General features: G+C 37.6%; 1 long non-coding RNA gene and 1 pseudogene across 1 annotated transcript; both read left to right on the forward strand.

Annotated features, from left to right (window-relative positions):
• Positions 1–283: 283 nt before the first annotated feature.
• LOC132112027 (uncharacterized) lies at positions 284–17,836 on the forward strand. Its single transcript, XR_009424870.1, has 3 exons — positions 284–556; positions 909–960; positions 17,155–17,836. It is a non-coding gene; the product is annotated as an uncharacterized LOC132112027 (long non-coding RNA).
• LOC132112026 (zona pellucida sperm-binding protein 3-like) lies at positions 7,940–10,575 on the forward strand (annotated as a pseudogene).
• Positions 17,837–17,870: the final 34 nt, after the last annotated feature.

The raw sequence follows: 17,870 nt of genomic DNA on the forward strand, positions 1-17,870 counted from the left end.
GGAAGAAAACAGGGAGGCGAGAAAAACGCGTGGCTGGCCGACGATGGCCGAAAACTCAAAGAAGAGATGGATATGATTAAATCAAGCTTAATTCTATTTTGATAATTGTCTGCGTATGCAGCCACATTTCGCCGTGGGGATGTTGTGACTTGTGTATGAGACTGACAATGAAGTCGGCAACAACAGCTGCTTGGTGCCGGCTAGCTCGTGTACCTTGCCGCTCAAGTCTTGTCAGTCACATTTTCCCTAATTAACTAACATCTGCTTTCCATTTTCAGTTACACTGCATCACCAGCTTGCCTCATCTGAATCCCTGACTCCTGACCTCCCCTGAGGAAGGTGCTCACTGTCAGAAGAACCCCCGGCATCCTACCGCCACAGAAAGGTGATTCCTTTAAAGCGCCAGAAACGGATGAAGGAGCGAGAGGGGGCTGCGCGAGGTGGGCAGACGGGGAGGGGAGCTGTCGCTTGTGTCAGGTTAACCTCAGAGACACATCCGGAGCTCAGCATCTGGGAGACGGAGGGGAGAAAGGCACCGTCGCTCCATTTGGTGCAAGTGAGTTTTGCATTAAGCATCCTGCAATGGCTTTCATCAGCTTCTTTCTTTCTCTCTCTTTCTCTATCTCTTTCTTCCTTTCTCACCTCCACTCCCTCCCCCGTCAAAAAAAAGGCTAAAACACTAAACTTTGTGTCAGTCCCATGGGCTGTGTTTATTCCCAGATTTATTCATGTAGCATTGCAGCGTTAAGTGTTAAAGAGAGAGAGGAAGAAAGATAGAGGTTTGCATGCAGAAAGGAAGGAGATGATACTGATGTTTGTGCAGCACATGTGTTAAGTCACTCACACGCCACAATAACACCTGAAATTGCAGCAGCTGGTGCTGTTAAACATGCATTCTCTTGTTCCAGTTTCCCCACGGCAGCAACAGATAGCAACAAAAGTCCCATTGAGGTCTTTAAGGTAACCCATTATGATGTTTTCATTTCTTTGATATTCTAGTTTGTTTTATTTTTATTTTTTTGTAAAATTAAATGTATTATACAAACAAGTTTATTTTTATTAAAAAGGTCCTGTAAAGTTTAAATAGCCTCTGTGTAAGAGAAAAATAAAAGCCATTCTCTTGCATTACTTGTTGACTGTGTGGACATACGAATCTTTCCCTCTCTCTCTCTCTCTCTTTTTTTTTTTTTTTCTTAAATTCATTAGATTTATTTTCCTGTGCTTTTACCCTTAATCACAAACCTTGTCATTTGTGTGGAAATGCAACAAATCTCCCAGGTTTAGAAAAAAAGGGTAAATTATTACATAAAATAAATAATAATTAACAGATGGGCCTGCCTAAAAATATGATTTTCTACAAATGATTGCATTCTCTCCCCTTTGGTGTGAAAAGTAGACTCAAGAACACTTTTAAATAATTTGTTCAATTTGTTCCACAGCCAAAGAAAAGCGGCTTGGTGGAAATTCAGATTCATTAAAACTTAATTAATATGCATCATTATGTAAATGAGGTTGCAGTTAATGAGTTCTTAAAAGAAGCCTTCCTTAATTAGTTCACTTTTTAATGGCATCATCATTTATCTTTTTTCTTTGAAGCAGTATGACGCGAGGACCTCGCCGTTCCCGAAAGTGCTCAAATTTTCCATTTTTTAATTATTCTTATTTCCTTAATTTTTATATGATTAAGAATGCATTTAGGGAAGCAAATAAATGCAAAAAAAAAATTAGACCCTTTTTTTCAGACTCGCTTATTTCCATTAAAACAGAGTCTCTGTAGAGCGTATAAAAAGTTAAAGGGAAAGCATCTTTTTACAAAACAATCTCACAATTACCTCCTTGGCTTCTGCGAGTAGCAGACTAACTCTGAGCAGCCTCTTAATTGCTCTCTCCAGTTGGGTTGCAGTATATATTACCACACTCCATTACTATTTATGGAGCCTGAGATTCATATTGCAAATATGAAGATGACTATGGTCATTTCCTTTTGTATTCATTTTCTAATTTATTAATTTACATATTCAATCACTCAATTTATTTATTTTGTGCAGTGTATTTTTATTTATTTATTTTTTCACATGAAAAGCATGCACTAGCAACAGTGTGTTTAATGTTTCTTCCCTGCATCTTGGTAACCTGGTTGAAGTGGAGATCAGTGTCTCACACACACATGACAAGTGGTATAATACAACCTTGCAAATAACAAGCAGGATAATTTTGCATTTACTCTCACATGCAAGATAGCGCTATAAGCTATATGATTTGACGGCAGGCTTTGTGAACATTGTGTGTGTTTGTAAAGGTAGAGAGGGGGTATGTGGAGGGGGAGACACAGTGTTTTATGTTACTGCTCACTAACCATCACTCTGCTCCTAATTGATAACCACTGGCATTTGATCAGGCGGTCTTCAAACAAGGAATCTATCTTTGTAATTTGTATAAGAAGACCATCTGTTGTTGCAGAGCTCTATGTTCATTAAATTTAATTTCTCAACCCAGGAATAAGATTTTAATTGTCCATTGTTACTGGAGGATTTTCCTCACCATCCCTCCATGGGATTATTTTCTCATTTTTCAGGGCGGTTCGGGGGTTGTTGTGGGACAGGCTGGTGTATGTATGTTTTTTTTTTTTTTTTGTGACCCAGACATTTGCAAAAAGTAAAACTGACAAGTAAAATGTGAAAAAAACTACATTATTTTATATATCAGTCGATTACATTAAAAATAAAGCATCTTATATTTTTAATGGTCTTGTGGAAAAACAAAATTAGTGTGTAATTATGAAATAAAAAGGAGTGTATTTGGACACATTTCTTGCAGGTTGTTATTGGACATTTTGAGCAGTGAATCGTTTGGCATTTGGTGTTCTGTGAGGAGCGACGGTGGGCATGTGTTAACTACACAGGACACTCGAGCGAAAACCAGACGCCCACTGAATCCTTCAATCTGTCATTTCCTCTCGCAGCTCCCGAGCAAGAAAAAAATAAAGCAAGCACAAAACACTTCTTTCTTATTACTCTTTCAAAATAATGCTCTTCACACTTTAGTTCACTTCTTGGTAGCCTTTACTTGGAAACATGTTGCAGTGAGCATATTGTTTAGAAAAGAAGTAGGCCTAATTTATTTTTTATTTGCCATGGGTGTTCAGCAAATGATCTATGATCAGTATCAAAATTCAAGCAACCGTTTTCATTTTTAAAGTTCTATTATAAGAATCTAGCTTGCCTAAAAAAACGAGATATGTTTCTTAAACCATTTTCTTTTCAGTTCTTTGTTTTATAATAAACACCAACCAAAAAAAGCATAATTTAAATACAGTGGTTTTCTTTTATTATCTTATAATCTTATTGTTTTTAGTTTAACAGTACAAAGATTTATTAGACTTTATAAATCTTTCTTTCTTTCTCTTTCTTTCTGTCTTTCTTTCCCTTTGAGATGTTCATTAAAATTATGCTTGAATAAACCAAATCAATGTTTATGACGTATATTAATTATATATTTTTTTCACTATGGCAGGTGTAACAGCTGTTGGCCATTATATGAACCGAGCAGAGAGAAAATAAAAAAGCATAACTTGTGGGGGTTTTTTTCTATAGAAGCGAGACTTCATTTACCCCATCAGACCTGTGAGTGAGAAGTAAACTGCTGGTTTATTTGGGTTTGGGTGCTTATAAAGAGGCTTTCTGACATGTTTGATCACATAATTCTTTGAGGTTTTTGTGAGACAATGATTGGTACTGCTTAATACAAGCATTTTGCATTAACAGTTAACTATGCATGGGTGTGAAACCCTTGTGATTTCTGAGACCAATATGAATAAAGGATACATGCCTTGCAAAATTCGGCTTTATAGAGTCACCAGAATGAAGTGGAGTGTTTTCGTAGTGAACTATGACTTCAGAGACAGGAGGTGTACAGCTCAAGACGAGTTTCGACATGATGTGTACAGGACGGAGAGATGGCGTATAGACATATGAACATGGTTCTCAGAATCAGACAGCACATCCTGTTAAGTATTTCAGATATACACGGGGTTTACATAAACTGATCTGACCCAGCAAGATTTCAACCAGTCAGCAGATTCTCATAAAAGCAATAGTGAAATACAATTTATTTATTTATTTATGAAAATTATGTTTTTTTGAAGTGAACACAATCCATTAGTTTTCCTCTTCAACTCTTCCTTAAATTCTGTAGAAATTTGTTGCATAAGTGGAAAATACATAATTATACACTTTCGTTATTACTACAGATTATGGCTTTCTCTGTCCAATAAGATGTGTTTTAAGTGTGCTGTTTTTGTAAACTGAAGAAATGAGTTTAACCCAAAAGCCAAGTAACAATATTTTAATATACAGAAATTAAGCGAGTGATTAAAAACGTACTACTCATTTTAATTAAATAATGTAATTATTATTGTTATTATTAGGCTATTATTATAATATAATAATTATTTTTTTATTATGAAATTATGAAAAACTATTTCTATTTCTTTTTCATAAAATGTGTAAAATAAACTAAGATAATTCTTTTAATTGTGAATGTGTTATTTCTATTCTTCTATGTGTATATTAAGAATTTTTTAAGAATTAAGAATTAAGTTGTTCACTTTGAAAATTTCAAGACCACTGCATTCTGTCCCATTCTGTTGAGTACCATCTAGCTGTTACTGAATGTAAAAAGACATCCTGTTTGAACGACTTTGCTCATTCTGTGTTCATCCTGTTCTTGGTAAGTGTGGTTTGGTGAGATGTGTTGGCGGTAGTTGCCAGAACTTGCTAAAAAAAAATAAAAAAAAAGAAAAAAAGAAAACATGAGGTTGACACATCAAGCTTGAATTGCTTCAATGCTAGAAAAATGAATAAATGTGTTAATTATTTTATCTCTTTTATAAATAATTAATCACACTTATTTAAGTATTTAATATGCTTTCCTTTTTGTTTTTAACCTTGAACCACTTTGAGCTGCATTTTGTATATGAAAGGGTTTTTAAAAATATTTGTTTTATTATTCAATTAACACATTTAATTAGCAGCCCTACTTGCAACTATAAACTATATATAAAAAAATAAAAACACAAGCTACTCATATAAAATAAATATACCTTTTGTAGTAGAACTTTGAATGGGGTTTCAAATTACTATTATGAAATGAATATTACTCCCCACTTTTAAAATTCAAGAAATGTAAAATATCCTACTTTACTCCAAGTCTTATTGTATAAAAATAGCACAGATGACCTATTTATGAATGTTTATGTACTTTTGCCTCTTTGCATGTTGCTGGGATGTTGTGTGTACAGCATCTGTGTCACTACCAAGCACGAGAACAAGATAAAAATCACTGTCAGTCGGTAAGCAGGTAGCACAAAAAACCAAGCTATAAATATGAATGTGGTGTAGCAGGTAAAGTTTGGCGGCGTTCTCACCCACTCTTCCTCAGCTGGAAGCAGCAGAGTGAGAAGAGGGGGGTGGCAGCGGGACGTTCCTGCCATCCAGCACTCCGAACCTGTGGGTTAATGCCGGGCTGAGCACAGGTGGGCGCACCTCCATGCTCGTGCGATGTCGGAGATGCGTTTGGAGGAGGAGGAGGAGGAGGGCGAGCAAGCCTAGGCAGCCTGTGCCGCTGAGGCAGGAAACAGCAGAGGAAGCCAGAGGGCAGGCAGCAGAGTTTGAACACTATGTGTGCACATAAGCAAACACCAAAACACACACTTCTCAGGGAATCGGAGCCTTAGAAGTCACATCAGACTGTCTGACAACAGTGTCCCAATTAGAATGCCCCTTAAACAAGGTGAAGTGGTGCCTCTCTTGGGACCAGCCTCACCCCCACTTCCATCCCTTTCCCATCTCCACTAAAACACACCATAGATTGCAGGATGCCACTGTATATCAAGTGCCAAAGTCATTTATGATAGCACAAGGTGTCGCTTAGGAAAGTGCAGTGGAAACTTTGCTTTGTGCGTCTGAGAGTTTCCTGCTCCAGCTATAACCCCGCCAATTATTCCTGCCTTCTGCATGAACTTTAAAGTCTGGAGAAAAGGTAAAAGTCAAAACTGAAACTTTGATTATGAAAATGGTGCAGATTTGAATGGAAACTGAGATATTTGTAGATTAACTCTTCAGCTTAACCCTGTAAAGCCTGTACAGTTTATTGAAACACACACTACTGTTCAAAAGTTTGGGATCATAATGATTTTTTTGTGTTTTTTAAAGGAGTCATATGCCGTTGCTAAAATAACATTATGTTGTTTATTTGGTGTAATGCAGTTTAAGGAAAAACATTATATTTTCCACATAATATATATTATTGTTTCTCTTCTGTGCCCCGCCATTCTGAAATGCGTTGATTTTTACAAAGCTCATCGTTCTGAAAATCGAGGTGTACGCTGATTGGCCAGCTATCCAGTGTGTTGTGTATACCTCAAGTGTGTGACGGAAATGTTACGCCCCTTAACAAACTGTGATGCTGTCTCCCGGCACAACCAGACAAAACCATTAAAACCCATTACAAATTAGGCATTTGTTGCATCCAGTGGGGACATAATTACTAATTATAATGACTTATATGCGTTTTTATGTGTTGTGTATCAAGCAGCGTAGACATAAAAACATGTCTGCATTTGTGATCAGAGAAATTACAAACAACAAGCACTACTCTACACTGTTAAAAACTCACGTTTAAATAGTCAGTGGCAAATTCTTTAAATATAAAACATGTACTTACAGGCTTTTGGTCAGAAAGAAGTCTAGTCACCTTGAGTTCATCACTGAATTCAGTGATGTCATCATTCAGCTTGTTTAGTTTAAATAGTATCTGTGCGATCATTTGCATTTAAAATCAACGATATCACTGTAAATAAAGTGTCCCCATCTGAGCAAGCCAGAGGCGACAGCAGCAAGGAACCAAAACTCCATCGATGACAGAATGGAGAAAAAACCTTGGGAGAAACCAGGCTCAGTCGGGGGACCAGTTCTCCTCTGGCCAGATGAAACCAGCAGTTCAATTCCAGGCTGCAGCAAAGTCAGATTGTGCAGAAGAATCATCTGTTCCCTGTTGTCTGTCCCGGTGGTCATCTGAGACAAGGTTTTTACAGGGGATCTGTATCTGGGGCTAGTTGTCCTGGTCTCCGCTGTCTTTCAGGGATGTAGAGGTCCTTTCTAGATGCTGATCCACCATCTGGGCTGGATACTGACTGGATCCGGGTGACTGTAGTGACCCTCTGATCTGGATACAGACTGGATCTGGTGGCTACAGTGCTGCTTTTTGGAATACATGTATATTGATAAGCAGATACTGTTTATATTGGTGATTTTAAATGTTAGTAACTTTTTAACCACATTACATTTGAAGCTAGTAAAACCACTGTTTACCCCGGATGGATTCTCATCTGTTTTGGTTGTGTAGAGTGAGATCAAAAAGTATTTCTGGAATAATCTTAAAGATGGATGGATTTTAAGAGAATCACAGTGTTGTCTCAGAACATCTAAAAAGTTTCAGTCACTATTAGATGTGGAGACTTAATACATCTAAAATATTTCTAGTTCCTTAATCTTTCTAAGACAAAAAAAAAATGTTGGCAATATACTGATGGATATCTCTCACTATGAAACCTCCAGACATTACAAGGATTGACATGCACTGAAGTAAAAATTCACAATGAAGAGTAAAAAAAGGATAATAATGTTTAATCCCACTTGTACCTGAACAATTACAGGTGACTTCAGGGCTGCTTAGTCCCTCCCATTTTGCCAATTTACTAATGTTGTCCTTTCTACTCATTTATATGAGTATTTACGTATAAATGATGTTACCATTACACATAGTGACTACACTTAAAACTAAACCAAAAATTATTAATATTTATGATTTTATATACTTTAGATTAAGCTGAAAGGGGAGGAGCCACCTTAATTCAAAGCTCTACTAAATAGAAAAGCCAACACTGATGTGCACTGGAGCATTGTGCCAAAGATTGTTAGAATGGGCTTCTTGCAAGGTGTGTTAGTGTTGGTTGTGATTGTGGCTTTTGATCTGAAGAGTGCATCGGGAAGTTTGAAACACCATCAAAGTCCCAGCATCACAAAGCCACAATCAGCTCCAGCTTCTAGAGGTCCTGCTTTTTCTTCTCAAGGGCACTTGAGTCCTTTCCAAAAGGCTTCTCAGTTTCCGAGTCTTGACTCCAGACAATTTGCCTTTGGACTGGAAGTTTCCCGTCGTTCCAGAGGTGCAACGTGAGTTGGCGGTGAACTTCCAGTTGAAGCAACCTGTGACTCCCAGTAGTGTGGCTGTTCAATGCAGTGAGAGCCGGGTTCATGTAGAGGTGAAGAAGGATATGTTCAGCAATGGTCAACTGATCCAGCCATCTGGTTTGTCTATGGGAGGCTGTCCTGTTGTTGTTGAGGACTCTGCCTCTGGGGTTCTCATCTTTGAATATGCACTACAGGACTGCAATAGTGTGCTGATGGTAAGAACTTTTACATCTTCCTGGATTAACCAATAAAAACAGGTTCTTCATAGGTGTCAATTGTTAGTTGAATGTTAAACCTCCACAGAACCTTTCCGTTTCTGAAATCTGGTAACTGAAAGCTGCTTTGTGGAACTGAAAGTAGTTCTATGGCATGGCTACTAAAAACCCATTTTTGAGCCTAATTTCTAAGTGTAGTTGAATGGAACCCACTTTGTAACCACTTCCATCTCTTACAGATGACTGAGGATGAACTCGTCTACACCTTTGCTCTTAACTACACTTCTGTGGCATTTGCTGGCACACTGATTACCCGTGCTGAGGGTGCAGTTGTTGGCATTCAATGCCACTATCAAAGATAAGCGACTGACTGGATGTCTTTTTTTTTTTTTTTTTTTTAGCAGTGTTTGTTTTGGTGTTGCAACTGGAAAAATGTTTGTTTGGTATCTCCTTGAACTACAGGCTCCATAATGTAAGCAGTAATGCTTTGAGGCCAACTTGGGTTCCTTATGCTTCATCAGAGGTTGGCGAGGATGTCTTAGTGTTCTCCATGAACCTCATGATGGGTTTGTGTAGTTTCTTTAGATCTTAAGCCTTGTGAAGGAGGCTGTGCCTAAACCATTCTTTCCTCTTGCAGATGACTGGTCCAATCAGAGGCCTTCAAATGTGTACTACTTGGGTGACACTATTAATATTGAGGCATCTGTGAAGGTGTACAACCACGTCCCACTGCGTGTGTTTGTGGACCGCTGTGTGGCCACCCAAGTACCTGATGTGACTTCTGTTCTGAGATATTCCTTCATTGAGAATCATGGGTAAAGTCCTGTCACTTGATTCTCTAGAACCGATTACGTTTGTTCAGTGAGCACTTGGTCCCTGAGAATTCGGTCAAGTGACCATAGGTTTAGCTCTTCTAGGCAAGTGCTTTTGGCATCGCTGAGAATGACTGTCCCAATGTTCATACTATCATCCTAAATGGTATGTGAGATTAAAATTTGTCAAACGTAGCTTGTTAAAGCGTATGGCAGAAGTCCCTGGCTGTTCTATTTTAGGTTGTTGATGTGTGGACCTGTGCGCACTAATGGCTACTGTTTCCCACAATCCTCTGTTCTGGCTAGGAATTGGTTTGCTCTATGAACTATTACTACAGTGTTAAAATCACAAACATTAATGTGGGCAACCAGTTGTAAACCTCTGTTTGGGCATCAAGTCTTGGATTTTCTTCGAGTTCATCACTTGAAAACTGCGACTGGCAGATGTGGATTTTTTTTTTTTTTTTTCTCCAGTAAGGAAGTTAAACCTTATAATGTGGAGGATGTTAACTATGGTGACAGCCCAGTTTACAGTGACCGGGCGCATGCAACTATGCGACAGCAGTGTGTTAAAGACTCCATTGTGTGACGTGTTCGTTCCAACGCTTGGGAAGTAGCCACATTGGGATGCAGCATGGGTCATGGAACTTGATGCATGAAGCTGGTGTTCTTGAGCTGCTCTTTACCCACTTTGTCCCTGAGAATTATGGTAAGGTCCGGTGAATTGTCACACTTGTGGATGCAAAGGCTACAGCTTCCAGCTCCCACTTCTTGCCTCGATCCAGTCCTTCTGTATGTACTATATTGACTGAATTGGAGTCCTCTTCCCATCTGCTCTGGTTTTATGAACCCTTACTGGTGTCTCTTGCAGATCTACATAACGTGTACCATGAAGGCCACTCTTGCTTCTGCACCCAGTGATGCTCTCCACAAATCCTGTTCCTTTTCCAATGGGTATGTTCATGATGCTTAAGAACACAATGGAGCTGTCGTGTCTGACTTTTCTTGTTGCAGGTGGCTTGCTGCTGATGGGAACCACCAGGTTTGTGCTTGCTGTGACTCAACATGTGGTCCTGATGGGGGAAAGGATGTTCCTATTGGGGGTAGGTGGCTGCTTTTAAGATCGTTTGACACTTTGAATGGTCTAATTAACTTTGGTATTTGCCTTTCCTAGGTGTTCAGTGGGAAGGCAAGGCCTCACTTGGTCCTGTAATGGTTCAAGGGCGACATAAGACTTAAGCTGGACTTCAATAAATGGGGAAAACCCTATTGCTGACTTTTCAATAAATGGAAAACCTTGTTCTTGCTTCTCTTGTATAGTTTAAACACTCTGGGTTTGTGCTCCAAGGATTAAACTCCTCTCATTGCTAGTCTCACTCCATCTTAGTGCTGCATTTGACACCATAGATCATGACATGCTCAGATTGATAAAAAAAAACTATACGGGTATTCAAAGGCAGGCTCTAAGAAAGTTTCTTTATTTTTTTTTATTAATGGGAGTCATCTTATCACCTGTAAAATATGGCATTCCACAAGGAACCATCCTATGTCCTCTTCTATTTTCAATATACATTTTGCCTCTCTGGTAATATTATAAAACATGGGATTAGTGTCCATGGTTATACTGATGATACTCAACTATATATCTCAAGGAGACCAGATGAGACTTCTAAATTAGCTTAGCTAACAGAGCGTGTTAATGTAAAAGACTGGATGACCAATAATTTTCTCCTATTAAACTTGTCCAAGACTTATTACTTTTTGGACCAAAAAAACAGTACACAGAATCTAGAAGTCTACAGTTTGCAACTAGACAGCTGTATTAATTTACAGTCATAAATCTGGGTGGTATTAGACAGCAACTTGTCTTTTGAAAACCATATTTTCCAAGTTACAAAAACGGCATTCTTCCATCTTGAACACCTTGCCAAGCTATGAAACATATTACCTGTTTCTGATGCAGAAATGCTAGTTCATGCATTCATGACCTCTAGACTGGACTATTGTAATGCACTTCTACAGTAGGTGGTTGTCCAGCATCTTCAATAAACGAGCTACAGGTAGTCCAAAACGCAGCTGCTACAGTCTTTACCAGGTCAAGAAAATATTAAATGTTAAATTTCTTTGATTTTACAGAGACGTAAATGACGATGAAAATATGATTATTTTTATTTCGTGGGTAAAATGACACCACGCATATGGAAATTCATACTATTGATCAGATCATTTGCACTCTTTCATTTTTAATTTTATTTTATTTCGCCTTTTCTGCTCCGCTCAAGCCCTTCCTGTCTCCTACATCTGTGTGCTTAATACATTTCTAATGAGCTGCCATTGTTTTTCTGGAATGCACTGGAGATCAGTCATCGTGCCACTGTGAGTAAGATCACATTCACATGAGTAAACCATGCATCACTCTGACACGCCAGACACCTTCTTTTACAGAATGAAGAAACGCCTTGTTATAATTTACAAAGAAGGATAAACATACTTCTGCTGATGTCATAAATGTGTGCCATGTTTGGTTGCTTCTGTGAAGAAGCAATACAAAGATCAAATTTACCAACAGCATCAATGCAGTTCCATTCAGAAATGTGTGCCAAAGTAAGACTGATTGCACCGTATCTGAAATATTTTTGTGTAAGCAAAAGAGCTACGATCATGTATGAACAAGGATAAACAAGGGGGAGACAAAAAAAAGATATGAGATACAAAATTTCCATACCACATAATAATATGAAATACTAAAACTCATATGGCCACAGACAAATCAAGTCTATCAAATGCATCACTCTAGCGTGAACTGTAAACTTTTGTGCAGTCTGATAATGTGATATGATGGAGGTCTGTGCCTGTTTTAAGGGCATGGAAATGTTGTTCAGTCAGTCTATTTAGAATGCAGAAAAAATGTGAGCTCCTCTGTTAACTCTCCAGTGAAGTAACCAAGAGTAAGAAAATTAAAACAAGACTCTGATCTGTGATCACACTGTAAGTGTGAATTTTAAATTAATCTCAATTTAACAAGCCTCAGCGCAATCGTATGTGAGAATATATAATACAGAGGGGCTAATTGAATATTTTGTCAAGCATCAATATGCTACTATTTTACTTTTTTATTAATTTAAGACTTATAATAGCAGAGATTTAAAATATTACATAAAGGCTATAATGGCTCACTCTTTGATGGGTTTTTTTTATAATAAAGAAAATCATTAAAAAATATACTAAATGATATTGACAAATTTTTTAATTAAGAAATTACATAATGAATGAAAGAATGAATAGGACTTCAAGTTTAGTCTAAATTAAATGCATGGTTAAGTTAATACCAAACAAGTATCCCAGTTTTGACTAAATTAGTTTTTTGGACTGATTAAATCATCAGTCTACCTGACTAGCAGGGCCGTCACCTCATCCTGCCTAAATTTGCATAAACATACAGAATGATTTCCCAGTGTTCATAACGTTTACCAAACAATCTCCAGAAAATAAAATAAAAATGCTGTTCTCATTAAAATTCAAAAATCATACAGTACCAAATATACACAAATGAGGCCAGCGACCTTTAAAATAAGTTATTGATGCACTCAGTTTGCACCACTGGAACCTGGCTCTCCAGTCCAAACTGACACACAACCCTAATTTGACTGGCATATTCTATTTATTATCATGCAACCAGATCTCCGCCAAGATTTGCTTTCAAGGCGCCCAATAAACACCCGGCCTGGCCAGTGTTACAGTGATGTCACCGGCACAAGTTGAATATACACAAAGTGGTCTGCCATGTTTAAATGAATGAAGCTTCAAGCTGGATTTTCAATTTTGAACCTTCCTTCTTTCCTGTCAGATAATTTGGTTGATCCAAGTGGCAAATGCAGGGTGGCATAATGCAACACGCTTCTTAAGTGCCAGTAGGTTAGGTGCTAAGGGGAGGCCCAGATCTTTCCCTTTAATGCAACTCAAACAGACTCTGCGTCTCTACTGCACTGCCTGAGGATCATTAAAGATATTTATGGATATGTAGAAATCTCCAGTTTGCTTTCATTCAAACTGATCTGGATCTCGAGTTTATCTTCATTATATGATAAATGTTGAAATAAAAACAAATCATTGCACAGCACAAGAAAGAGATGCTCTGGGGTCAGAGATTTCGGCACTGAGATCTCCCCTTCCATGTTATAACGTATAATTAAGACTCAAAGCTGCATTAAGCAAGTTATCATCGACTTATACAGTTAAATGCATACTTAAAGAGACAAATACCCCTTTTTAAAGCTATACATATGACACAGCGAACGGTTTGAGTCTTCAGTCTCATCAGCATGCCAATGGTGTGTATTTTAATCTGAGTGACTGGAATTATTGCCTGTTAGGGGCTGTGTATCCTTTAGGAAAAGTGGAGGAACTATACTCGATATCAACAACATTAGCAGGAGAGTTGTTCTCATTGCATTTTAATCAACTTTGCCGGATTGAATTTCAGAAATGTAATTCTGCCCTCCACTGGCACAAAAAAGGTGCACACAAAAAGCAAGGCATTTCCTGTTTGACTGATACCAGGTAGATAAAGTGTGTGTGAAAGAAAGAGATACATAAACACATCCAGTTTGCCAATTAAAACATTACTTAAATAAAATCACATTAAATAAATGAGAGCGTTTTTTTTTTTTGGCATATTACTGGTTAAAGTGGGGAAAAAAATGATTTTAATAGAATAAAACAGGCTTTATATTTGCAGAAACGACACATGATTTCCTACAGTGTATATTTAAACACATTTGATAATGACCTTTAACATATTATTATTATTATTATTTTTATTTTATTTTTTTATCAACAACTATCTCACTACATTTTATTTAAATTTTCTTCTTTTCACTTTCAACATGCATGTGTGATTATCCAGCCCTGGTTCAACATGAAACAAAAGCCTGATGCCTCGCTGAGAGGTGACACAGTCTGTCCCAGGAGGCATCGGCAGTGCCCATGTCACCCGGGGTGTTGCCAGGAGCGATGGGACTGGTGCTCCGAGAGCAAGGAGGGGGGCAATCTAGCACAAACAATCATTCCGACTTCCACCCCCTCTCCTTATGCTCTTTGAGCACCTTCAAATGCCTGCTCCTCCTTGAAGAGCATCTCTGCTCCAGGTGCTAAAAAGCCACATGTTAATCCAGGCCTGTCTGAGTAATGAAAGTATGAATAATAATGACTGTCTATAGAGACATATCAACTACAGTAAAGCCTGCAGTGCTGCTGGGGAAAAGGAAAAAGCTATAGATTAACTAACAGAAACAAACTCGACAGAAATTAACTATGCAAAGTGACATCACTTAGATAAAACTTGAGTTTTATGGAAACAAAACACATCTCAGATTCATTCTACCAAATGTATAATTTTACTTCTCCTACTGTGAAGGAAGGGGAAAGTGTTTACTGGCACTCCTGAGGAAAGCTTGGGGGTTGTTGGTTGGGTGGTTGGAATCATTTGGTTTGTATGCCAAAAAACTTTCGGTAATTACATGTACTGTAGGAGCAGCTTTTCTGACCATCGTGCATTTCTAACAAAGACACCTGCATTTCCAGCTGAAAGGGCAAATCATAAAACATTTGTCATTCCGATTCAGATGCTCCTACTGAAGGAGTATCACTGTTATAACCAAGTCCACAAAAACACATTTGACGGAGTATCAATTCTCACATATGTAACAGAAATGTGTCTAAAATCTGAACACGGCTCATTTCAAGAGTGTTTTAATGTGTTTCTGAAGCCCTACTAGGAACTGCTCATTAATTTGGCCAATACACTCCATGTCACAGTTCTTGTCATGCTGAGAAAAGAAGGGAGACAAAAAAATAGGATGTTATGAGAGGCCTAATTTACTTTCTGATAAAAAAAAGGTCCTCCTTTTTGCCATAAAGGGTAGAACACTCAACACAGGAGAAGGTTTTTAACAGCTCTCATCAGAGACACTGTGCGTATCTTGAGCTCATCTAACATGACTCTACACCTCAGTTTTGCTCTGGAGTTTAATGCACTTCTGACATGCGTGACCATTTTGTGCATTTATAACCATGGGTTACTAAAGATATAGTGACATTAAATTGTTTGTAGAGGGCCACAGTTAAAACGTTTATATTTATCTAATTTATTCTGTCTAAAGTATATGAACATTTTGATATAATAAGACTGACTTAATAACATTGACTTGTATAGTGGGGTTTTTCCATACTATGGAAGTCAATAACTTAAGGTGAACTATCCCTTTAAGAGGGGTATTCTTCAGTAGTGAGACAGCAAGTACTTACTGTATGCTGTGTTCAAGTCCTCCTGGGAAGTTCGTACTTACGAGTTCACAAGTCGGTTCACAAGTCAGTTTAGTTGGTCCAAGATGGCGGAGTACATTCTTTTAATAAGTTACAAGAAAATACAACAGGGTTTGTTAACTCTGCTTATAGAAAATGAAGAGCAAATAATTTGCATCAGGTATGTTTTGCGTTTTTAATTTTTAAAAATAATTTATGAAGCCACTTTAATCTATATCGCATAAAAATGTATTCGTTGTTATATTGCAATCATGTCAATCAATTAAAAAAAAAAAAAGAAAAAAAAAATACTATCAACAATAGACGTTGCATCCATCGATCCATCAATTCTGTCATGTTTCTCATTGACCCGCCACCAACTCGGAAACTCGGGCCTACGAATCCGGGGACTCAGGGCTCGGAAATCTACGAATTTGTGGTGGCGTTCATGTGCATTCAACTCGTAAACACGATCTATCTGACATGACTTTAATGTTTAAAGTTACTATCAGAAGCCAGGAAGGAGTGAAAAGGGGAAAAAAGGACTATAAGTGTTTCAAGCTATTGCTGAAACAATCCAATTACAATGCCTATCAAACTTAGCTTTACAGGTTATAGCTTCTAATTGCCTGACAAAAATCGACACTTCAGTCGCATCATTGTAATATAATAGAGGGACAAATTAAATTTGATCGAGGGGCAGAAAACGATGCTATCATTCAGTTGGCGGAAAAAAGATCAACTAGCATGATATAATGGATCAAAAATGAAAATTATTCATTAATCGTGTTGGGTTTTCAAATAATGGAAATGACACAGTTCAGACGCTGCCATAAAAACACTATTAATTAAAGAGATGATAGATCTAACAAGGCATGGAACCGAGAGAAGCCTTCCTCCACTCCTCTATGAGGTGAAGGATTGTGGGAATGGGCTGACTGACAGGTCACTTCTCAGCATGATGACTGAAATGTTTGTGTGTGTGTGTGTGTGTGTATGTATGTGTGTGTGTGTGTGTGTGTGTGTGTGTGTGTGTGTGTGTGTGAATCAGTGGCATGTGGACTTCCGAATGATGAGGCAAAATCATGAGAGCCTGAGCTTTATTAATTCATGTTCCAGTTCTGTTTGATGTTGTATATATATGTGTGTGTGTGTGTGTGTGTGTGTGTGTGTGTAGATAACATACATTAAAAAATATATGTAAAAACTTTACATACAATATTCAATATTATATTTATTATATAATACTATTTATTAAAACTAAAAAAAAAATTAAAGTGTGCGTGTGTGTGTGAAAAATAGATATTGAAATATGTAAAAAATGCTATTAATTACATAGAAAAATGTGTTATTATATATACTATTCATTAAAACCAATGAAATATATAAAAACAATATAACTAAATATATAGCTATAACTATATATATATACTTATAATTAACTGTATATAAGTTACTCAGAAATTAATACAATTATCGTATATACTATTTATTACAACCATATTATATAAAAACAATATAATAATATACACTGTATAATGTTATTAATTAATATCTACTTTTACCTATTTAGAGAAAACACCCCTGGTGTGTGAGTGTGTAAAAGGCAAGATTCCTAATATTCAGCAGCAGACGAGATGTGTGCATGTGGCTATGAGAAAGAGGCAGATGAAGAGTGGAAGATAAGAGAAAAAGATGACAGCACTCAAAGGCTAAAGGCAGTGCTTTCTCTCATCTTCTGACCACCGGCTGACTCTGAGACTGAGAGCCGAGAGCGGATGGAGTGACCCGGCTCCCCGTGACCCTGCTGAACTGAGTGTGAGGCTCCCCAGCTAAACCCACCAGAGCTCCAGCCCTGTAATTGGGTTAAAGCTCTGCATTGCCTTATTGATGTGCAAATGCTAACTGTCGAGGCATGTCACTTTCAGACATATTAGAGAACACCTCGAGGATGACTGCAGGAGATCAAGGACACCAATGCACCATTTCATATCAAACCCCAAACATGAGAGGGGTGCCGTTCATTAAAATTTAGGCTATCAAGAAATATCCAATTCAAAAGAAATGTCTAATTTGAAGCAGTCCTTGACAGTACACGATCATATCTTATCGTATTTAACAACCAGTTTTGACATGAGTTATCCCACCCTAAAAAAGGATGTTCTCACAAATTATGATAATAATTAAAATGATGGGAAGTATGAAAATGTCAGTTAACCAGGAGGAAGTACAGTCAGTCAGAAATTCAAAATATTAAAGTTGTAATAAGCGTTTCTAAATACATCAATATA

Source organism: Carassius carassius, chromosome 31 (genome assembly GCF_963082965.1).
Source record: "Carassius carassius chromosome 31, fCarCar2.1, whole genome shotgun sequence".
NCBI lineage: Eukaryota > Metazoa > Chordata > Actinopteri > Cypriniformes > Cyprinidae > Carassius > Carassius carassius.